We start from the raw sequence: 25234 nt of genomic DNA, 5'->3' as shown, positions 1-25234 counted from the left end.
AACTGCACTACCTTACGAAACTTGCATGGTAATGGTGCATTCTCATGCTATGACCCCCTCTCGTCCAACACATTTGATCATATATCCCACCTCTTTTTAACACAGAACATCGATGACTGATGAGTTAATGTCATCTTGTGGCACTTGAAGCATGAACTGAACTTTCATTTTCATTGGCCTGTCATACTCAAAGGTGACCCAGAGGACCGGCCGCATCGGGAATGATAAGAGGATCCAGGGCTGTTGTTGTTTCTGCGGTGGCATGGATTTTAGCGTGACGAGAATGAATGATATGTAATATATACAGGAGAATTTAATCTACAAATTTCCACAAACCATTACTCCAATATTACTCATATTCTAATGACAAGGATAATGTAGTTATTTTACCATTTTATGCAACATAAATAATTACATACATTATCATAATATCTCTCCCCCTCTCTCTATTCTCTAGTTTTTCTCCTCCGCGTTCTGTGCTCGTCCGTCTCTATCTTTTTGTTTATGAGAATTCTTGAATGATTTCTCGATGAACAGGATCCTCAATTAATGGTTGCTCCAGAGATTAAAATGGGCTTCCCGTTTTGCACGTGGATCGGCTAACATCCAGTTCATCGCGGGGACCCTCCTTCCCTGCCAGCCATCACTTTGATCCGGCCGAGTCATCTTGCCATCAAAGATCATCACTTTGTGATCCGTTTCTGCTACTACTGCTCTCTTCAATCTCAGCAAGGCACCCACGCACACTGTCACTAGTCTCCGGCGTCTCGGCGCGGGCTATGGCCGCGACGAAGAAGAAGATCATCATCGACACCGACCCTGGCATCGGTATGTAGAATTTCTGTCCTACATCCCGAAAAGCTTTGATTTTTCCATTGAATCACCCGATTTTGCATCATGAGTGTGCCTCGATTCTGACCGTCGTAAATGGGTTCGACGTCTTTCAGACGACGTCATGGCGATCTTCATCGCGCTGCGGTCGCCACAGCTGGAGGTGATCGGCCTCACCACCATACACGGGAAGGTCCACACGACCCTGGCCACCAGAGACGCCTTGCATCTGTATGTTTCACTTAGGTGGTGCGTGACAGTTTATTGCAGGAGGCTTTCGGGATTTCGTATGCTCACTTTTTCTGGTGTTGGCTGAAGGACTGAATCGATTGTACTGTGAATTTTCTGTGGGGTCACAAACGTTTTGACCTTATTTTCTCTTCTTTTTTTATGGTGGTGGAGCTGGAGGTTGCAGGACGGACCGACATCCCTGTGGCTGAAGGGTCCCAAGTGACAATTACCGTATGTAATTTGCTAATTGCACGCTTTCGTACATTGCCGTTATAGGATTCAGGGGTTACTATTGATCACTTAGGCTCGGCTCTTGAAATGGTGACTCGTCGCCTTGACAAATTGATTGAGTGGTTGAGATGCATTTGCGGTTGGTGTGAAGGGATGAACATGGTCGAGTGGCTGATAGGATCCCAATCTGTACATATAACCAGGTAGTGGTAGGAGTAGGGTCGACACTAGCACATGTGAGGGACCCTCGATTTTGTATGCATTTTCGGTTACTGTGTGTGTCGCGACTTCTTTTTTTCGGCGCCTGCGATCGGGTACAAGCGCCTAAGGAGGCTAATGGCTTGGCTGAAATTAGTTATCCCGGATTGTCCCAAGTCCACAAATTCACGACTTTAATAGTCTAAATTTTCAATCTGTAAATTAATTTTAAAACGGAGTCGCCACTAATCAATTTGGGGTGGGTCGATTAGAAACCTAAGCGAAGTATCGGGAGAAATACTCGCTCCTGCGCAAACTGAGAAATTAGGATCGGGGACTTGATTACACTAGTTAATCACTAATGCCCTTCGGAACCTAATCTTATTTAAACCCTGAGGTTTTTTGAATGTTCGAGGGATTTTCCATGCATTTTTGGGGGAAAAACATTTTTGAGTCTTTTCTAATTTTTTGGACAAAAGGGATTTTTTTTTTTATTTTTGGTATTTTTTGGAAAAATATAAGTCTTTTTGGCTTTTTCTAATTTTTTTTTGGCTTTCTCATGAATTTTCGGCTTTTTGGATTTTTGGCTTTTTTTCAAAAATATGGAATATTTTTATTTTTATTTTTATTTTTCGGAAAATAAAATATTTTTAATATTTTCAATATTTTTGGAAAATAAATTATTTTTTATTTTTCTCGATTTTTTTTTTTTAAATAAAACATTTTTTTTAAATTTTTTTAAATTTTTTTAAATAAAACATTTTTTGATTTTTTTAAATAAAATATTTTTTTATTTATTAGAATATTATTTTATATTAAAATAATGAAACAAAATGAAACCGACCCGGTCGGATCCGCGAGTTGGGTCCGACCCGGGCCAACTGAACGTTGAGCGACGGGCCCGCTAAGCGGGCCCGACTTTTTTTTTTTTTAAAACAAATTATTAAACAAAAACGACGCCGTGGTCGAGCGTTCGGGGACACTGGCCTCGCCCAACGACCCGCTCCATAGCGAAACACTACCCGACCCGGCTCTCCGGCACCCGACTCGTCCTCTAGCCACCCCCGAATCGCAAACCCTACCCGATTTTCCAAGTCCGGATCCACTTCGCGACCCGGAAAATCGCAAACCCTAGGGTTTGCAAATCCGCGGCGTCGGGGAGGAAACTGAAGCGCTATGGCGGCGACGACAGCTACGGCGGTGACAGCAACGAACGATGGGGACCACGACGACGGCGACGGCAACAGAATGGGGTTGCAATGGACGGCGACGGGTTTTTACCTTTCCTCAAACAAGGGCGCGACGGCGACAATGCTAGATCGATCGAAGGTGGCAACGGCGACGACCGCGGCGAACAACGACGGCGATGGTGGATCCCGGACAGTCAGTGTCACGCCCCGACCCTCAGGCACGCACACATCCCTTACTCTTGGTCGATTTTAAAAATGCGATATCCCAGGACTATGTATCGCCGACCCTTTCATTCTTTATAAAGACATGCGGAAGCGATTATAAATCCCTGAGATAATAAAGCAATGGGATAGAAAAGCGGGCCATACATTTTCTCACTGAAAATTCACAACTACAACTTTTTATATGCAAACAAGGTCGACAAGACGGGATAGGATTTCGGTCCTCATCCGGGTCGTACTCGATGTCATACTCGGGGTCCTCCTCCACGTACTCCTCGTCAGATTCATGCTCCTTAGGCTCCTCATCCAGGTCCTGAAATGGTTATTCAATAACCATTGAGACCACGTCTCAGCAAGTTCTACCTCCTAAGACCCGATTAGTAAACTAATACACCTTAGGGCTGCCTATGCACAACATGAGTCAAAGGACTTACCTTAGCCTCAGATTCCACCTGCATATTAGCACAGATTAAATAGGCACACAAGCAATCACATCACAGATCGAAGCATCGATCTAATCGACTTAGTCGATTACATGTCAACAAGACCACTCACGGTCACTTTCATTCAATCGATCATTTCACAACATCAAATCAAGGCAATGAATCACATCAAATCACACTCAGATCAAATCATCGATCAATCGACTTAGTCGATTACACGCCAACAAGACCACTCACGGTCATTTCCATTCAGTCAATCAATTCACAACATCAAATCAAAACAATGATCAATCGACCTCGTCGATTACATGTCAGACGGACCATTCTGGGTCAATTCGATTATTCCATCTCAATCATCAATTACGAACTACGATCCTCATATCACATCTTAAGCAAAGGTGGAAGACACAGTCCACCACTCGACCACTTTCGATACTCAATGGCTTTACGGTCTCACTCGACCACTTTCGATAATCGATACACAGAAATACGGCCACGTAGGCACAATCTACGCCACACAGGCATGATCACTCATCGCCACACAGGCATGATCACTTATCGCCACACAGGCATGATCAACTATCGCCACACAGGCATGATCACTTATCACATTTTTACGAGCATTCTCTAAGGCAACTTCTTCGCCAAGATGACATAATCAACCATTGAATACACGTGCATTCTCCAGGTGATATTCCGATTCACCGAGCCCACGTATTTCCATTCAGGTGATAACCAATACCCAACAATTTCTCAATCAAATAATTAAATCAACTCAACAAAGCATTATAAATGCTGAATAACATACTTGGCCAATTCAATCTCAATCAATTTCAATCAATTTAGGGTAAATCCCTAAAATATAACAATTTATTCAATTCCATACAACGTGGAGCTCAAATGAATAAACGGACTGCGCCACGACGATCACCACGAGATTTTGGTCGTCGGCCATCAAAATCTTAATTTCCGAAAAATAAATAAATAATTTATTAATTTCGAAAATTAAAATTAATAAATACAATAAATTCAATTTAGTACAATATAAAGCTCAATTAAATAAACGGTCTGCACCACGATCATCAGCATAAAATCCCGGTCACTAGCCAACTCAATTGAATTTCCGGAAATAAATAATTAAATAATTAATTTCGAAAATTAATATTTAATTCCTAAAAATACCACCTAGGCCCGAATCGCTTAATTAACACCCGATAAGGGACGGAAAAATCCCAAGAAGCATCCAATAAATACTACATGCAATTCTCTATCTAATTACACTAATCACACAACTAATATACAAAGCAATTAACTAATAATCACTAATCAATTCTAATATAACAACCTAATTACACTTAATTAACACTAATCAACCTTTAAGTATAATTAGCGCACTAAGAAGGCATTAGTGAGTAAAACTCACTCAAAACGACGGGCTCGACGCGAGGATCGACTTTCCCCAAAGCGGGCCGAGCATCCGGGCTCGGGAAGGCGGCCAAAACGGGCTAAAACCCTCTGCGATACCCATTTTCTGCAACCCTCTGATCGCTGCTGGAAGGGGCGGATCCGGGGCTGATTCGAGCTAGACAAGGCCGGTGGAGGGCGAGAGGACTCCGGTGAGGCCGGATGGTGGCCGGAGGAGGCCGAACCATGGCCTGTGATGGCCAAAACGAAGCTGAACAGAGGCGGAACAGGGGCCGGACAGCGGCTGGGGCCGGCAAGGCGGGCGAGAGAGCGACCAAGGCGCACGGAGGCAACCGGCGAGCGGCGGAGCACGCGAGTGGGGCGAGTAGCGACGGCAGCCCGGTTTTCTTCTCTCGGCTGTTGCATTACGCTTGTTTCGTTCGGAACCAGAGGGAGGAGAGGGGGCGGAGATGCGCGGACGGCAGCACGGCGGCGGGCTCAGGTGCGCGAGCAGCTCCGGTGCTTGCAGGCGTGCCACGACGACGGCGAGAGGCGGCGACAGCGAAGCTGCTGCTATCGCCGGCTTCTTCGGTTGTTGCTTTGAAGAAGAAACCCCAAAGAAAAGGGAAGAAGATGGAGATGCGGGGAGAGGCAGCGACGAGGAAGAAATGGGGAACCGGTTTCCCCTTTTTCCTCTCTCATTCTCTCTCTCTCTCTCTCTCTTATGTCATCCGCACGTGGGCCACCATGGGCTGTCATCCACTCACAATTCAAAGACAAATTTGCCCCTTCTAGAAGCATTTAGGTAGGCCAAAATATGGGGTAGAGGTGGCATACGAATTTTGTTAATTTTTCTTCCCAATTGGACCTTAATCCCTCTTGATTCAATTTAAATTGACTCTCATAATTTCATTCAACACCTCGTCATTCCAATTAGTATTTTTCCCTACCAATATAGCCCACTTGTATCCCAATTTCACAATCCCTGGCTTCAACTGAACAACAACGGCCCTATTTATCCAGTCGAAATTAGAACCCGAAAATCTGGATGTCACAGTCAGATCTAGCCAGATTCGGCGCCGGGTTACCCTCTCTCTCCCTCGGGCTCGCCCTTCGAGCTCCCCGAAGTCTCTCGAGGACCCTCCGAGCTCACCACACCACGGCCAACCCTGCACTCGAGCTCCCCGAAGTCTCTCAGGGGACCCTGAGCTTCGGCTAGCCTCTCTCTCTCTCTCTCTCCATGATCTCTCTGTTCGTGTTTTTCGACGATGGAAATGGAGGCCTATTTTATAGGTTGAGGGGTAGCCGGTCGACGAAGCTCGACCGATGGCTGCCACAGCCCTCGCTGGCCGAACCGGCGTCCCATCCGACACCAACCACCCCCCTGCTTCACGTGCGCCATCGCTGTCCGTCCACTCCCTTCCCCTCCGTTGCGCCCCCTGCGCGTGCGTTGCAGAGGCACAAGGAAGGAGACGACCTGGCGGGGCCGGGCCAAGGTGGAAATGGGCTTTACGGGCCCATGCGAGGACTTTTCCGCTTTTTTTTGTTTTTTCGTTTTTTCTGAAACAGACAAAATAAAATAAAATAAAATCCTTTTTTAAATAAAATAAAATAAAATAACCTAATTAAAATAAATAATTTAGGCGTCAACAGCTACCCCTCTTTGAAGGTGAATTCGTAGAGGTTGCATTCAAAGACAAACTAATGCCTAAATTTTACCCGTGCATGCGTAGCATATTATATTTTATTTTATTTGAAACCTATTATTCTATGAAAAAAAAAGAGCAATATAGCTTTACATATACTAAGACAGATAAGAAGATACCTGTAGTTACTTACCGGGAGTGAGTGAGATAGGGTGTGAACCCCGAGTTTTGCAAGTATCAAGGTGTCATCTTACCTAGTGATATGAGGAGGTTGCTTTTCCAAGGCTTGAACCATTCTTCGGTCGCTTGTTAAAACAATCAATGATTTGTCTAGGACCCGAACCTTTCTTCGGTCGCCTTGATGGGAAATTGCTCCTTCAGGGACCCGAACCATTCTTCGCCGCTGTTTGAGCAATCGGTGGTTTGTCTCGGACCAAACCATTCTTCGATCGCCATGACGGGAAATTGCTTCTCCAGGGACCCGAACCATTTTTCGGTCACTTGTTAAAACAATAAATGGTTTGTCTAGGACTCGAACCTTTCTTCGATCGCCTTGACGGGAGATTGCTTCTCCAGGACCTGAACCATTCTTCGGTGGCTTGTTGGAGATATTAGTGGTTTGTCTCGGACCCGAACCATTCTTCGGTCGCCGTGACGGGAAATTGCTTCTCCAGGACCCGAACCATTGCTTCTCCAGGACCCGAACCATTCTTCGGTCGCCTATTAAAACAATCAATGATTTGTCTAAGACCCGAACCTTTCTTCGGTCGCCTTGACGGGAAATTGCTCCTCCAGGACCCGAACCATTCTTCGGTCGCCTGTTGGAGCAATTAGTGGTTTGTCTCGGACCCGAACCATTCTTCGGTCGCCGTGACGGGAAATTGCTTCTTCAGGACACAATCTTTCCATATTTTTTTTTATCTCATCAAGGCATTCTCCATTTCTTCTATTAGGCGGGTGAATGATAGCAGCTCCTGTTTACTAATGAATCTGTCGCCGCTAGTATAAGAAAAAAAAAAGCACATAAGGATGGCTTCGTCCAGAACCAAGGAGGCATTATGGCGGGCGCGTGCGTTCCCCAAAAAATGGTTGATGCAGTGAAGGTTTTTTAAAAGTGAAAATCTGATAAGGTGGATTGCAAAATGATCTTGACTTTGCCAAGCGAAAAGAATGTTTTTTGATACACCTAACCATTCTTCAGTCGCCTGTTAAAACAATTAGTGGTTTGTCTAGGACCTGAACCTTTCTTCGGTCGCCTTGACGGGAACTTGCTCCTCCAAGAGCCGAACTATTCTTCAGTCACCTATTGGAGCAATCAGTGGTTTGTCTCGGACCCGAACCATTTTTCGGTCGCCTGTTAAAACAATCAATGATTTGTCTGGGACCTGAACCTTTCTTCGGTCACCTTGACGGGAGATGCACCAACCTTTCTCAGGGCGTCTCATTTGTGGGTGTCTGATTTGTATCGAGGACACCAGTTGGTACCCGAATTTTCTCGGGAGATGTGTCGACCTTTCTCAGGGCATCTATTTTATGGGGGTGTCTGACCTCTGTCAAAAACAACAGCTGGTACCCGAATTTTCCCGAAGGATACGCCGACCTTTCTCAGGGTATCGATTCTGGAAGATACTTGGACATTTACAAGCATATCAAAGAGTACCTGGATATTCACAAGTACTAACCTGAAGGATATTTGGGCCTTTGCAGGCATCAAAATGGGTATTTAGCTTACCATAGGCATTGAAGGGGTACTTGGATAATCACAAGTATGAACTCTTGGGGGATATTTGGACATTCACAAGTATCGAAGGGGTACTTGATAATTGGAAACATTGAGAACATACCTTGGATATTTGTGAAGGTGTCCCACCTCCTGGCAATTGGAAATATCGAGGGCGTACTTGGGATATTCGTGAAGGTCTCTCACTTCCTGGTAGTTGGAATATCAAGGACGTACCTTGGATATTCATGGAGGTCTCTCGCCTCCTGGTAATTGGAAATATAGAGGACGTGCCTCGCATATTCATGAAAGTCTCTCACCTCTTGGTAAATGGGAATATCGAGGGCGTACTTGAGATATTCGTGAAGGTCTCTCACCTCCTGGTAATTGGGAATATCGAGGGCGTACCTGAGATATTCGTGAAGGTCTCTCACCTTCTGGTAATTGGGAATATCGAGGGCGTACCTGAGATATTCGTGAAGGTCTCTCACCTCCTAGTAATGGGAATATCGAGGGCGTGCCCCGCATATTCGTGAAAGTTTCTCACCTCTTGGTAATGGGAATATCGAGGGCGTACTTGAAATATTCATGAAGATCTCTCACCTCCTAGTAATGGGAATATCGAGGGCGTGCCTCGCATATTCGTGAAGGTCTCTCACCTCCTGGTAATGGGAATATCGAGGGCGTATTTGAGATATTCGTGAAGGTCTCTCACCCCCTGGTAATGGGAATATCGAGGGCATGCCCCGCATATTCGTGAAGGTCTCTCACCTCCTGGTAATGGGAATATCAAGGGCGTACCTGAGATATTCATGAAGATCTCTCACCTCCTGGTAATTGAGAATATTGAGGACGTGCCTCGCATATTCATGAAGGTCTTTCACATCATGGTAAGGGGGAATATCGAAGACGTACCTGGAATATTCGTGAAGGTCTCTCACCTCCTGGTAATTGGGAATATCGAGGACATACCTTGGATATTCATGAAGGTCTCTCACCTCCTGGTATTATAAACTTGAATGTGGTATGAGACTTACTTGGATTGCCGCAGGCACTTAAAGGGGTGGAACACCTGGATAGCCACAGGTGTACAAAGTACTGGAACACTTGGATGAACACAAGTATTTAATGATATGATCTGGGACCACTCAGGCTGATCCAAGTGCTAGAATGCATACCTGGACGGCGGTGCCAAGCAAAGCAATGGAATGCTTGAACAACTGCTATATTATTTGGGGACAACTCGGGTAGGTTGAGTGTCATGAAAAGGAAGTACCTGGACAACGGTGGGTACTTGACGATATGGAGATACCTAGACAGCAGTAGGTATTCCAAGAGATACTTGGTTAATCACAAGTATCAATACTCTGGGGACAACTCGAACAGGTTGAGTGTCAGGAAAATGGAGTATCCGAACGGTGGTCGGTACTCAAAGACAATGGGGATACCTAGACAACAGTAGGTATTCAAACTCAAAGGACGACTCAAATAGGTTGAGTGTCAATAAGAGAGTACCTGGACAGTGATAGGTACCTTAAGACAAATGGGGATAGAGATATGCTTACCTGGCAATATCTCTAATCTTTAAGAGTATGTCTGTTATTTGCACAATATGCACACATGATTGTATATGCTGTAAATTCACGAGTTTAAATAGGATTCATGCATGATAATTTTGTTAGTTTTGCATCCTTTGATTTCCACTGGGGGAGATTTTGAAAGACAATCTTCATTTAGAATGTAGATGTCTTGAGCATGCCAGATGAGGGACTTTCAGTCTGAAGGGACTTTTCGCTCACTCTCATGGAAAAGTCTATCCTGACCATTAATGCAGGATTTATAAGGACCACACTATCTCACTGTCATCGTGTCAGTAGGGGTTCGAGTATTCTCGCAAACGGTACGACTTTACCAATGTGAGAGGTCTTTGTTGAAACTATGGTGAATTCTTGGTCAGCGGCTCATCAGAGGGGACCATCAAGGTCGAAGCCAATGGACGAAAATGTTGCATGATCATCTCCGGGTTTACAAGTCAAGAGCCCTGCGAAAAGAGATAAAGTAATCTTGCTCGTACTTCTTCGAGCGATACTTATACACATATGAAATCCTACGTTAATTAAAGTGCCCCTAGTCTGAAGAGACTTTTACAATGGGAATGTAACGTAGACTTGGCTCACATGTAAGAGGGTGAGAGTTGGTGACTGTCTTGGCATTTGTCATTAGTCTTTCTTGTCAGATGGAGGTTTTATGGACCACGACAACAACTTTTTCTTGGCTGTATTTTTTACTAGGGGGCATTGGCATTGCTTTTACCAGGCACACTGATTTTCATGCCTCTATTTTTTATTCCAGTTCTTCATTTATGGGCATTGACCTTGCTTTTACCAGGTACACTGCTTTTTTATGCCCCAGTTTTTTGTTCTTGTTGCTTGAGGAATTGATCTTGACAAGTTCAAGCAAATGCCTTTGTTAGACTATGGGGTATTCATCTTTTGCTGGAGCTTCTGATTATACTGCTTGAGTGGCAGCAACTTCTACTTTGCCTCCATGTGAGGGTGAATTTACAGACTCAATCATGTCGTACAATGGATACAAGTGTGTAAAGAAAGAATTGCTCTTCACGACTCTAGGGCACTTAAATTAACGCGAGTGTTCATATGCAATAAAAACACTCAAAGATTGATGCAAGTGCAAGCAAGAAAATTTCTATCCCTTTTCTCACCTTGTGATGCTGACTTGCTTTCGACTTGCCCTAGTGTGGGGTGGTTCTTTGACGGGAGTATGGCAGAAATTTTTCAGTGTATGGGGCTCAAAATGAGTGATGGAATGCCTCTCACTGCTTTGGTCATCGTACCATTCGCGAGAGAACTATTTACCCTGCAGCCATTGAATCTTCTGCACTCATCTCACAAGTGTATAGATGGGGGGACTGTGTGTAGGATATAGCTTGCCTGTCATCATTCTGACGCGCCTCATCCAGCATGCTCAATCAATCTTGTATTCTTCACTTAGCTGTCTATTCTAATAATCCTCAGTGGAATCAGTGACTTAGACAGACAAAATCATCATGCAGAATTCATCTGGAAATGACATGCAACATTTTGAATATGATGGAGTTTGAACTCTTCAAAACAAGTGAATGGTTTTGACTCAAAAAAGACCCTATTGACAACTTTAGGAGTTAACATAATGGTATTTCCAAATATGTTAAATTTTGAACATCAAAAGGATTATTCGCAAATGGGTGTCGATAGTTATCGCTATTGATTAGGGATATGACACATAAAGGATCAGCCGGGGTTGGGGATCGATCGGGCATCTCTGTTTTTGCCCTGCGAAGAGAAGATGAAAATGGATCAATCAACGGGGCCAAAATTAAAGGTGAATTGAGGCTGAAGGATCTCTCGTTATTTGCTTTGGCAATACTTGAGACGCCATTTTGCTTGGGAGAGTTTGTCATGCCTCTCATTGATTTGTTATCTTTGTTTTTGACAGTCAGGTAATCCTACAACAAACAAGACATGCTTCTCATTGATTCGTTATTCTTGCTTTTGACAGTCAGGTGATCCTACAACAAATAAGAGGGAATGTGTTAGTCATGAACTCTTTCAAGAGTCGAAAGCGATACAACTTTACCCTTCACTAGTTTGCAGATGATTGGGTGAACCTGAAGTGGGAGGGGGACATGAAATCCTATGTCCCTTGCTTCGTTAGGTCAATTATTCTCTGAATTGGCTCTTGGATGACATGTATTTTTACACGAAGCCAGATGAATTTGATATGGGTCATTTCCACGTACTAGCTTGGCCAATATTGATTTGCCAAACCTAACCATTGAGTTTGGTTCTTGAGTTGTGATGCTCCCTGTCAAATAGGGGAAATACGTCAAAAGCGGGTTCATATAGTGGGAGTATTGGAAACGATACCAAATTACCCTTCCCTAGAGTTTGTATTTGTTGATTCCTAAGGATTTCTACATATTGATGACAGCCTCTTCGTCTTGGCATAGTTCAATATTTCCTTCAATTGGCCTTCCTCCTTTGTGACCATGTATGCATGATTGTTGGTCGTTGATTCATCTTCAACGCCTTCCTTCTATAGAATTTCTCCTTCTGTCTTTAACTATAGCATCATTGGGAAAAAGTCATGTACCTCAAGCTTCTATGGAATCTAAGATAAAAAATCTCAAGCTTTCTGATGGCAATTACTCCTTGGAAGAATATGCGTCTAGAGTGAAGTTTCTAGATTCCAAAGTCATTGTCCAGGGTGTGGGGCTATAGATCGCTTTGACTGTCTAGATTTTCTCCATGTTGACAGTAATCACTTTAAAGGAAGAGAAGAAATTTCTTCTTTGTGCTTCTTGGCTCGTTGAAGCTAGAAGTCCCATCAATGAACTCGCGACATCCTGCCTTGAGCTATCATGCTATGCATGCTTCAAGTTTGATAATAAGCCTGTGCCTATTACGTCCCATCCTTCGTCTCTTGTAGATGGAAGAGAGAGGATGTCATTTTCGACATTATGTTCAGGGAATAGGACTTACCATTTTGAAACGTGATGATCCTTTCTGTTTGCCCCCGCTTTCTTGGAAGGGTGCTTTTGAATTTGGTTTGTTCACACGATGTGCTAGTTTCAAATACATTTTGTCACACTAAATCAAAGGGGATGATGTTCTGAAACATAAAGTGAGAGGGTTAGAAAGACAAACGTGCTTAAATTTATCATCTTGTTTTGATAAAAGCTTTTGTGTGATGAAATATTTTTTATTTTCAAAATACGTCTTTGGGGGAGAAAAAGCATGAGGAAGCCTAGCCCTCAGTATTCTTCTTAGATGATAATTTTTTCATGGTTGGATAGCATCATCGGGTTGGTTTGGGATACCGCCTCATGCTCTCAAAATATTTTATTAGAACTGTACAATAGAGTACTTGGAATAGAAAATACAATAGTAGCACACTAGACAAGATAAGAAACATGAAATTATAAAAACAAGTAAAGCCCATGAAAACTCCTGTGTAAAGTAGTGCTTTGATAGTGTAGGTTCCGAAATCAAGCGACTCTGAGTTCCTCGCCTCCAGTAGACTTGAAGTATTCGCATGACATGATCACTTCATTGAAGTTACAAAAGTGTAACCCATGCAACCAATAACGATGCTTGCGAGGTAAAGCCCCTATGAACAGCTTTATCATTTCTTCTTTAGCCAGTTGAGGGTACGTTTGCATCATAAAAGCCTCCCACCTCCTTGCATACGCTCGAAAATCCTTCATTGGTCTTCTTCTGAAGTGAACCAAGTTTTGACAAGGCACTTCAGTCCCAATCTGGCTTTGATACTGAAGCAGGAATGTAGAAGATGGCTCATTCCAATCTCTCATGAGGTAGATATCTGCTGTGATGAACCATTATAATGCAGACCCCGTAAGACTTTCTTGAAAGGCCTGAGTTGCGAATGACATCGGGCTATAGTACCGACTAATTTCAGCATGGATATATTGCAAATGAGCCACGGGACAAGTTGTACCATTATACTTACGGAGATTAGGTATTTATATCTCTCTAGGGGTCATAATCCTATGAGCGCAAGACGGGCTTGATGTATCTTGGTTAGGCCACTGGTTTTCCCACTGCATATTTGTTGTAGTGGTGAATTTTTCTGTTTCAGGGAAGTTGGACTCTACCGAAATTACCCCATTGCTTTCTTTTGGGTTAAAATTTCCGAATGAGGATGAAGTATTGAAGCTATCCTCATGGTCAGAGGATGAGCTTAGTACTTCGTTAGGATCATAGCGGATAAATACGTATGCTTCCTCTTCTGACGGGCCTTCATCCCCGGATGAGAATAGGAAACAATTATATAATGAATCGTCATTTTCATTGTCGAAATAACGCTGGAAGTCCTTGGGATTGTATTCTAGGGGATGGTAGCCTTCGAAGCTATATTCTTGGGAATGCTCGAAACTTTGGGGTGATGGCTCGTCAGCGGATGCTACATTGATCTGCTTAGGCTTTCTTTTCTTGGCTTCTAGTCCAGACCTTTTAAGTAAGGCCCTTCGTTTTGCCAGCTCGATTCTGTCAAGGGAAGTGAGAGACATTAGAGTTTCACTGTCTGATTCACTTTCTAGGTTGATAGGAGTTGGTATTCTTTGGACCCTAGCTCTTGGAGTAAGCTTGGAGAGTTGTCCAATCTTGCCCTGGTCTTGAACAAGCTCTGCGTCTTTGATCTCGTACAAAGGCTCCTTGCCTTTCCTAGTGGGAAACTTTTCAGTAGTAGGATGCTACTCAACTGCCCACTCATTATGCAAGGCTCATTGACACGTTTCTTTCCTATCTCAGCAACTAACGGTTCCTCATGCTCCGCGATCATCAGTTCTTCATAGGGCAAGGCTATGTCAGAGTTGATGTCAATATCATATTCTTGGTGAAAAAAATGAATTAGTTCCCTCCAGGTTTTAAATGGACTAATCTTCCTGACAATGTACCATCGCAAGGCAGGGTCGGTTAAGCTCGATTGGTACGATTGAATCATCCTTCGGACCAGGTAGGCCTGCAAGTAGGTCTCTAGGCGGGAGGTATCATCATATCTTTCGTATTCAGGTGTTTTGAGCTCTTCAAGAATCTCAATGTTGGCATAATTGGACAGGTCCATGGGATTCTGCTCTTGCAGCTGGCTTAACTTTTTCACGATCATTTCAAACTGTCTATGGTACTGGCTATTTTCTGGCAAATTTGCAGGTGTCATGACGGTGTTTGAGGTAACTATAGAGTTGGGCTTATTTTGAGTGGATTTCATTTGTCTTGAGAGTTGTTGAAGGACAATGGATGTATGTCCTACACCATCTTCAATGTTATTGAGACGATTTTGTACATCATTCTGATCGGGCCCTAGTGCATGAGGCCATTCACGAGCTATTGGTGGCCGGCGATTCATAATTACTTGCTCGTTGCGAAAACAATGAATGAGCACGAAAGTAAACAAAGATTGACCCATGGCAATGGTCTAACTGCTTTTTTATTTATCAAAAGAGGATTTGTAGACTGCCAACTCCTAACATCTAAAACTTGAAATTGAAATGACAGAATGAAATACTAGATATTAAACAAAAGTCCATAAACAATGGGACAAAACTTTCACACTATTAACACTAAGGGGCACATGATTGTCAATTTATATGCAACGAGGAGTCTTGCGCTTGCGCAAATGCTTGCTTTCTTGGACCAGCTCTGAGGTGTGTATCCAGTCCATTCCCAAATCCCTCTCCATGAGCTCTGCTTGCTCGTGCTGGTTGCTCTTGCTGATTGAGTGAGGGACTGATGGCTTCCATTTTGTCGAGATACGATAGTTGTGGATGTAAGACATGGAGGTGTGATGGGCTTTTTCTTCTCCCTCAAGCCCTTCAGGTACCACGATCCTTTTGCAATGGCACTTGTCCTAGGTTTCCTGAGCGGTAGAAATTTCGAATGCGTAGTCACGGCTTGTGTTGAAAAGAACTGAAGAGATCATCCTCTTGAAAGGTGATGGGATCTCTTGAAGGGCTCCATATTGCCGTGCCACCCGATAAGGGTGATAGAGAACGGCGCCGGTGAGGCCGAGCAACGGAATTGGGAGATAGTGCTTGTAAGCGAAGTGAGCTCTCTTTTTATGGAACCAACCAGCACACCATTGGAATGCCTCAGGAGCTGGGTCTCTTAGGAAGTTTACCCAATTTAAACAACTTTGATTGGGAATGTATGATCCTAAAACCATAAATTTTTGTAATGGGTTTTCGAAAGCATTAGTTTCAGACGATCGCATGAAGTCTCGAAATTCGCTTAGGTGAGAAAAGAACCAAACTTGTAAAATTTCAGGAGAGGCTTGCATGATTTTTTTCGTGTTGTCTTTAAAACGATTAAAGGACAATAATGTTTCAGTTAAAATCATGTTGACATAATTTCCCCCTCTCAAGATTTGATCAACTATCCATGCCATCTTAGGACTTATGTCATTTCTTTGATGGGGGAAGATGATGAGCTCGAAAAATGCCAGGTGGAAAATCTCACTTTTTTGGGTCATAGGCTGATTTTGGAAACATGCATTCATAAATTCTAGTGGGCAGGTATTATGGTTATCTTCAAGAATTTGTATCATAGTATGGACTTCAGTTCTTAAAAGCCGCGCTAACCCACGCAGCGGGATGATGCCTGTTGATGGTTTGACGAGCTTTTTCTCAAGAGGCATTCTAGTGATGATGCTGTATTCTTCTAGGGTTGGGGTTAGCTCAAACCTACCAAACATAAAAGTAACCGTCTTCGGGCACCATAAATGTGGCATGGCTTGTATGACTTCAGGGCGAACGGTGATTTGAATCAACGATAGGAGGTGACCGACTTTGGCCTTCACACGTTATTGGGCAAACTGATCTAATTGACCCCACCATCGAAGAGCTCCGCCTTGGGAGTAGGAATGAACTGAATATCGTCTTTCCCCATCGCATATAGACTGGGACTTGAAAAGCTTATCCTAAATTGACATGGGCCAAATAAAAAGACTGAGTAAAAGTAAAGAAATTACTTTACTTTTAAAGAAAAATGGCAAGCACAAAGACATGTGCATGGGACGTGCGGCTCGATTTCTAACTGAGAAGGTTTGTTGAGATTAAAAGGATATCCGTCCGTCGCAGTCTCGCGTTAGCAGCATACATTCCTAACCTCGGCTAAGAAATTCGGCGAAAAGAAAGGCAACCTCTACATTGCAGTCTCATGTTCGAGGTCGTATTTTTCTTAACACCATCCTAGAAATCCTATAGCGGCCCAGGTCCGGCGGCCGGGTTGTGTGTGCCATGTGTAGTGTTTAAAACAATAAAGCATGCACAACAGTTTATAATCACAAGATAATCTATTTTAAGCAAAATTAAAATAAATTTCTAAGCTTTTGACCTGCATAAAGAAAAAAACCTAAGTCGGTAAAGAATTTAAACAAGACAAAAATGGCCTAAGTCTTCAAATTCCCCAGCGGAATCGCCAAGCTGTTGCGACCTCTTTTTGTCGACGCCCGCGATCGGGTACGAGCGCCTAAGGAGGCTAATGGCTTGGCTGAAATTAGTTATGCCCGGACTCTCCCAAGTCCACCAATTCACGACTTTAATAGTCTAAATTTTTAACCTATAAATTAATTTTAAAATGGAGTCGCCACTAATCGGTTTGGGGTGGGTCGATTAGAAACCCAAGCAAAGTATTGGGAGAAATACTCGCTCTGCGCAACTAGAGAAATTAGGATCGAGGACTTGATTACACTAGTTAATCACTAATGCCCTTTCAGTATCTAATCTTATTTAAACCCCGAGGTTTTTGGATGTTCGAGGGATTTTCCATGCATTTTTGGGGAAAAACATTTTTTGAGTCTTTTTCTAATTTTTGGACATAAAATGGATTTGTTTTTGGATTTTTGTTATTTTTTTTGGAAAAATATAAGTCTTTTTTGGCTTTCTTTGAATTTTTTGGCTTTTTCATGAATTTTTGGCTTTTTTTGGATTTTTGGCATTTTTTCGGAAAATATGGAATATTTTTTATTTTTTTATTTTTCGGAAAATAAAATATTTTTTAATATTTTTCAATATTTTTGGAAAATAAATTATTTTTTATTTTTCTCGAATTTTTGGAAAATGAAACATTTTTAAATATTTTTGAAAATAAAACATTTTTTTTTTTTTTTAAATAAAATATTTATTTTTTTATTTATTAGAATATTATTTTATATTAAAATAATGAAACAAAATGGAACCGACTCGGGCCAGCTGAAATGCAGTCGGGCCCGACTTTTTATTTTTATTTTTAAATTATTAAACAAAACGACGCCGTGGCGGGCATTCGGGGACACCCAACCCGGCCCGATGACCCACTCCACGGCGAAACCCTACCCGACCCGTCCTCCAGCCGCCCCGGATCGCAAACCCTACCTGATTTTCTGGGTCCGGATCCGCTTCATGACCCGGAAAATCTCAAACCCTAGTGTTTGCGAATCCGTGGCATCGGGGAGGTAACCGAAGCGCTATGGCGGCGACGACGGCTACGGCGGTGACAGCAACGACGATGGGGACCACGACGACGGCGACGGCGACGAAATGGGGTTGCAATGGACAGCAGGTACGACGGCGATGGGTTTTTACCTTTCCTCGAACAAGGGCGGCGACGGCGACAATGCTAGATCGATTGATGGTGGCAACGGCGAAGACGAGCGACGGCAACAAGGGCAAGGATAGACTGACGAAGGCGACGACCGTAGCGAACAACGACGGCGACGGTGGATCCTGGACAGTCAGATTTGGCCAGATCCGGCGCCGGGTTACCCTCTCTCTCCCTCGGGTTCGCCCTTCGAGCTCCCCAAAATCTCTCGGGGACCCCTTCGAGCTCACCACACCACGGCCAACCCTGCACTCGAGCTCCCGGGTCTCGAGGGGACCCCGAGCTTCGGCTGGCCTCTCTCTCTCTTCGTGATCTCTTTGTTCATGTTTTTCGACAATGGAAATGGAGGCCTATTTATAGGCCGAGGGGCAGCCGATCGACAGAGCTCGACCAGCGGCTGCCACAACCCTTGCCGGCTGAACTAGCGTCCCATCCGACGCCAACCACCCCCTGCTTCACGTGCGCCATCGCTGTCCGTCCACTCCCTTCCCCTCCGTCGTGCCCCCTGCGCGTGTGCTGCAGAGGCGCAAGGAAAGAGACAACCTGGCGGGGCCGGGCCGAGGCGGAAATGGGCCTTACGGGTCCATGCGAGGACTTTTCCGCTTTTTTCTGTTTTTTCGTTTTTTCTGAAACAAACAAAATAAAATAAAATAAAATAAATCTTTTTTTAAATAAAAAAAATAACCTAATTAAAAAATAATAATTTAGGCGTCAACGGTGTGTGTCTTTGGTCTGTGACATGCGTGCATGCGACATATGGAATGGGTTTCCAAGGATAGGAGATGTTTGCCGGTCCTCTCGTTTTATTTTTTAGTGTGGGCAGCGCTCATTTGTTGTTGGTCACTGCTGCAAGGACTCTCTTGTTGTCACCATAGCAAGTTTATTTCATAAAGCAAGAAAACCCCACAAGGTTACCTCTTGGTTCTTAATAATAATAATCACTGGGAACTCTTGGATGCTTTACATCATATTTGTGATGTTCTTGAACCATAACTTTGTAGATCTCATACTTGGGTTTGGTAAATTGTGATGGCGTTTTGACTGTGAGCTGATTCTCGTGCACTCTTCTAAACGATTAAAAAGCCAATTTTTTATTCTAAAGAAACATCATCAGTTATGATTTTATCATTGTTTCTCCTAAAGAAATGTACAAAGCTTCGAATTGCGGATTTTGTCCATGGCGCTGATGAACATGGCAATCGAAACTCCCCACTACCAAAAGGGAAACCAATTGAACAGTCAGCAGCCACTTTTCTCATCGAGCAAGCAAATCTCTATCCCAGGGAAATTACTGGGGTTGCACTGGGCCCGATCACAAATATTGTCACTCCCCGACCCTCAGGCACGCACACATCCCTTACTTTTTGGTCGATTTTAAAAAGCGATATCCCAGGACTATGTATCGTCGACCCTTTCATTTATAATAGCACATGCGGAAGCAATTATAAAATCCCCAGACAATAAAGCAATGGGATATACAAGTAGGACTAGGAAATTGAACCTGAAAACCAACACCCTTATGCTCATATACAAGCCATACTAAAACGATTGGTTTCTACTCCAATTGATTCTATAACAATCGTCATCAGGATCCTACTCTGGATCATCTTCGGGTTCTCCTTCACGTACTCCTCTTCGGTTCCTCAACATGGATCTCCTCATCGATTCATGCTCCTTAGGCTCCTCATCCAGGTCCTGAAATGGTTATTCAATAACCACCGAGACAACGTCTCGGCAAGTTCTACCCCTAAGACCCGATTAGTAAACTAATACACCTTAGGGCTGCCTATGCACAACATGAGACAGAGGACTTACCTTGGCCTCAGATTCCACCTGCATGTTAGCACGTATCAAATAGGCACCCAAGCAATCATATTATAGATCGAAGCATCGATCTAATCGACTTAGTCGATTATATGCCAACAAGACCACTCACGGTCATTTCCATTCAGTCAATCAATTGATATCATACGATCCACACATCTATCAATTTATATCATCTATTAAACCATACCATCTATTCATCCATCAATACAATTACGGCTCGCACAAGCTGAAATGGATGCAATGCTCTCACAAGCTGATATAGATGGTAGCTCGCCAGCTGATATATACATAGATGATAGCTCGCACTGGCCGATATATGGATCGTTGCTCTCACAAGCTGATAAACGATCATTGCTCTCACAAGCTGATATATATATATAGATCGTGCTCGCACAAGCTGATAAAACGATCTTAGCTCACCAGAAGCTGCCGCAATAGTCAATATAGTATACTATAGCTCACCAGAAGCTGCCGCATATATATGTATATCATAATTGCTCGCCCAAGCTGATACATATATATAAACCAATGCTCGCCAAAGCTTATCATTCAATAATAAACCAACTCATATCTCAATTCAATCAATCAATCAATCCAATCAATTCAAACTGGTCATACAAACCAATTACGGTGCTAAAAGCCAACACCGGGTATTTTCAAGTTAAATACCACAACTTTATCAATATCACTCAATTCCACACTTTTGGAATTATTAACCATAATCATCAATTAGTCAATTTCTCAATTTAAACATACAATTAACACAAACCGACCGCATCACGATCGGCGCGAAATTCTAACGACCGGCCATCTACCAATCAATCATTTAATCTCAATAAATTCCAAATCAAATTAGGGTAAATCCCTAAAACATCACAATTTATTTAATTCCATGCAATGTAGAGCTCAAATAAATAAACGAACTGTGCCACGAGAATCGGCACGAGATTTCGGTCGTCGGCCATCTCCATCTTAATTTCCGAAAAATAATTAATTAATAAATATTAAAAATTCAATTTAACTCAAAATAAAGCCCAATTAAATAAACGGACTTCATCACGGTCGTCGCATAAAATCCCGGTCACTTGGCCATCCCAGTTGAATTTACGAAATAAATAATTAAATAATTAATTTCGAAAATTAATATTTAATTCCTAAAAATACCACCTAGGCCCGAATCGCTTAATTAACACCCGATAAGGGACGGGAAAAATCCCAAGAAGCATCCAATAAATACTACATGCAATTCTCTATCTAATTACACTACTTACATCACTAATATACAAAGCAATTAACTAATAATCACTAATCAATTCTAATCTAACAACCTAATTACACTTAATTAACACTAGTCAACCTTTAAGTATAATTAGCGCACTAAGAAGGCATTAGTAAGTAAAACTCACTCAAAACGACGGGCTCGACGCGAGGATCGACTTTCCTCAAAGCGGGCCGAGCATCGGGCTCGGGAAGGCGGCCAAACGGCCAAACCCCCTTTGTCATACCCATTTCTGCACTCTCTGATCGCTGCTGGAAGGGCGGATCCGGGCTAATTCGAGCTAGACAAGGCCGGTGGAGGGCGAGAGGACTCGGTGAGGCCGGATGGTGGCCGAAGGAGGTCGGGCGGCGGCCCGAGGTGGCCGAACGAGACCAACCGTGAGGCGAAACAGAGGCTGGGCCAGAGGTGGTAGCTCGACAGACGAGGCGAACGGCGGAGCGGCGCGTGCGGTCGAGCGGGCGGCGTCCGACAGCTCCGGCGTGGCTGCAGCTCCTTCAACCGACGATGGTTGCGCTTCGTTTCGCTTCCGTTTCGTTCGAACCGGAGGAGGAGAGGGGGCGGAGATGCGCGGACGGCAGCACGGCGACGGGCTCGGGTTCGCGAGTAGCTCCGGTGCTTGCGGGCGTGCGACGATGACAGCGAGAGGCGGCGACAGGCGAAGTTGCTACTACTGCTTCGGCTTCTTCGGTTGTTGCTGAAGAAGAAACCCCAAAGAAAGGGAAGAAGATGGAGATGCGGGGGAGAGAGGCGGCGACGAGGAAGAAATGGGGAACCGGTTTCCCTTTTCCTCTCTCACTCTCTCTCTCTCTCTCTTATGTCATCCGCACGTGGGCCACCATGGGCTGTCATCCACTCACAATTCAAAGACAAATTTGCCCCTTCTAGAAGCATTTAGGTAGGCCAAAATATGGGGTAGAGGTGGCATACGAATTTTGCTAATTTTTCTTCCCAATTGGACCTTAATCCCTCTTGATTCAATTTAAATTGACTCTCATAATTTCATTCAACACCTCGTCATTCCAATTGGTATTTTTCTCTACCAATATAGCCCACTTGCATCCCAATTTCACAATCCCTGGCTTCAACTGAACAACAACGGCCCTATTTATCCAGTCGAAATTAGAACCCGAAAATCTGGATGTCACAAATATTGCACTGGTCAGCCTTCTTGTTTGGATCTTTCGTCGTACTTGTTTCATTTGGTAGTAAAATGTAGCATACTTGTTTGGTAATGGCTTATGCATATGTTGTCAAATGGATGTACAATCTAGGCTCTTCAACAAGATCCAACCTTTTCCAAAAATATTGGGCAGATCGTGCTTCTTGGGGGAGCTTTTTCTGTGAATGGCAACGTGAATCCAGCAGCTGAAGCCAATGTAAGTTGTAAATTTCTTCTTTTTCTCGCAAGAGACGAATATCTAAAATTTGGAATGTAAAACCTGAGCAGCTGCCGGAAGTTTTCCTGAAGGTTCTTTTTCTCTAATTTACCATGGCTAAGAAGTCTGCATGGCCTAATGTTCTTTGCCAATTGTCCCACCATATTGATGATGTCTGTTGGGTTGGACATACCTGGTTCTATCTGAAATAACTTCTAAATGTCTGTTTTATTGTTTCGGGGTGGAGAGACTGACCATTCAAACCTGAAGTTATCTGAATGGCTCAGGTCCAGAGCATTAATTCTCCTTCTCATTCTTGTACATCTTTGACTGCTGACCAGATTTTTGGCAACCCAGATGCTGCAGACATTGTATTTACCAGTGGAGCTGATGTTCTGGCTGGAGGAATAAATGTAATCCATCAAGTTGTTTTAACAGGTAAAGTCAGCTAGTGTTAAAATTTGCTAAAAGTGTTCTTGTTTTGATGGACTTAAAAGAGAGATTTAGCATAGAGCATGCATAGATAATGCGAGTGATTTTTTAGTGATTCTCTAATCATTCTAGTTATAAGTGAAGCATCGTATCTGCTGCTTCTGGAGAAACCTATGCTGTTAGGTTTTCTTCTGATGATTTAACCAAAGGTTAAATTTTACTTAATGGTCGGAACTGTTTTCCAGCATAGTTTTGCTGTATGGATTATGAAGCAACATTTTCATTGATTAAGTACAACAAATTTCAAATATTCAGTTTCTTACTGTTTGAAGTATTTTCTGCCTAAACAGTAGTGACACCAAAAGTCAGGCCAGTCAACAACCATAAACTTAATCCATTTAATAAAAGATTTAAATTGTGTAATAATCCTTGGATTGTCAATTACATATTTATTATGGTTAATACCCTGAAAAACCCCAAACTGGTAAACTTGTGACAAATTTACCCAAAACTATTTTTTTGACCATGAAACCCAAAACTAGTACACCTGTGACAAATTTACTCTGACTGACAATAAAAAAAAAAAAATCCTAAACTGGTACATTTATGACAAATTTACCCCAAAGCTAATTTATTCGACCACAAAAAATCCCAAACTGGTAAATTTGTAACAAATATACCATTCGCTAAATTGGATTAATACAACAAAAAAATCACAAAAATTGTAAATTGTGACAAACGGAGTGTAAAATCCCAAATTAGTATACCAGTCAACTATCACGTGTCATTTAACTTAATAATTTGACGGTAAAATTTAACGGAAACTAATCGAGGGTAAATTTGTCCCAAGCATACCAGTTTGGGGTAAATTTGTCAAAGGTATACCGATTTGAGGTTTTTGGTGGTAAAAAAATAGTTTATGGTAAATTTATCACATATGTAATAGTTTGGGGTTTTTCAGGGTATTAACCCTTATTAATAATAACAATGATGATGATCATCATCATAATAAGATTTGGATAACCAGGTTTTTTTATCTGAACTGTTTTGAGACACTACGCATGCAGATAGAAATAAGTTAGTTCAATCAAATGGAAGATTTGCTCAGTACCTCTCCAGAATCTTGGAAGTGTACTTTTCCTATCATCGTGAAGCATACTTCACCAGATGTATGCTTACTGCAACATCTTGATTCAGGACATGGTTTTTATTGTCTTCTCATCATTTATTTTTAACACTTACATGTCATCTTTGTGCAGGAGTTTACCTCCACGTTCCAACAGCAATACTTGCAGCTATTAACCTTTCACTTGTAACTTCCACTGAAGGTGTGGTTAGAGTGCAAACAACTGGTATAACAAGAGGGCTCACTATACTATATAATGGACAGAAAAGGTAGGTAGAATGCCGCAACTCAATTATTGGGGCCCTTTCAGATCGCTTGTTATACTAATTCAACATAATATTTTACGAGTGCCGACTGCTGATGGTGGGCATCATGTCATGAGGCAAGGTTGTCTGATATTAGTCCAGGATCTAGTTAATATATTGTGAAGGGCACAGTGCTGGATTTGAAATCTGCTTAAATAGGTAATTCCTAGAAGTTTCGATTTTGAAAAGGATGCAACCAACGGAAACAGCATCACCATTTGTCGAATTTGGTAGTGTTCTGGTTCCTGTCTTAGCCTTATGCTTCTTATTGCCCATATTATTGACTAACCAGATTTGTGTCTCCAGTACCCTTCAAGGGACAGAATACATATATATTTTCCTCTTCTGTCGTTGCTGAATAATAAAGAATAGAAGTATCAAGGATAGGTAGGGTTTCTAATTTAAACTGTAGGAGGTTGGATCGCCCTTCTCATATGTTATGCTTCTAGAAGTTCCCTCACTTGAGTATGCTTGTTCTAACCACCCAGCTATACCGACTTTGTCGAAAAGGTTCAGTGAACACACGGAATGGTGCGACAAACCGACAGTGAAGGTGGCAGTGACTATCGACGCTCCCTCTGTTGTGAAACTAGTCCTGGATCAGCTCATGGAGTCCTGA

At 42.8% G+C, this 25234-nt stretch overlaps 1 pseudogene; it reads left to right on the top strand.

Annotated features, from left to right (window-relative positions):
• Nucleotides 1-454: 454 nt before the first annotated feature.
• LOC108958282 lies at nucleotides 455-25234 on the top strand (annotated as a pseudogene).

This window comes from Eucalyptus grandis, chromosome 1 (assembly GCF_016545825.1).
Source record: "Eucalyptus grandis isolate ANBG69807.140 chromosome 1, ASM1654582v1, whole genome shotgun sequence".
NCBI classification, from domain to species: Eukaryota; Viridiplantae; Streptophyta; class Magnoliopsida; order Myrtales; family Myrtaceae; genus Eucalyptus; species Eucalyptus grandis.
The sequence above is the reverse complement of the archived record's forward strand: the minus strand, read 5'-3'. Positions and strand labels throughout refer to the sequence as shown.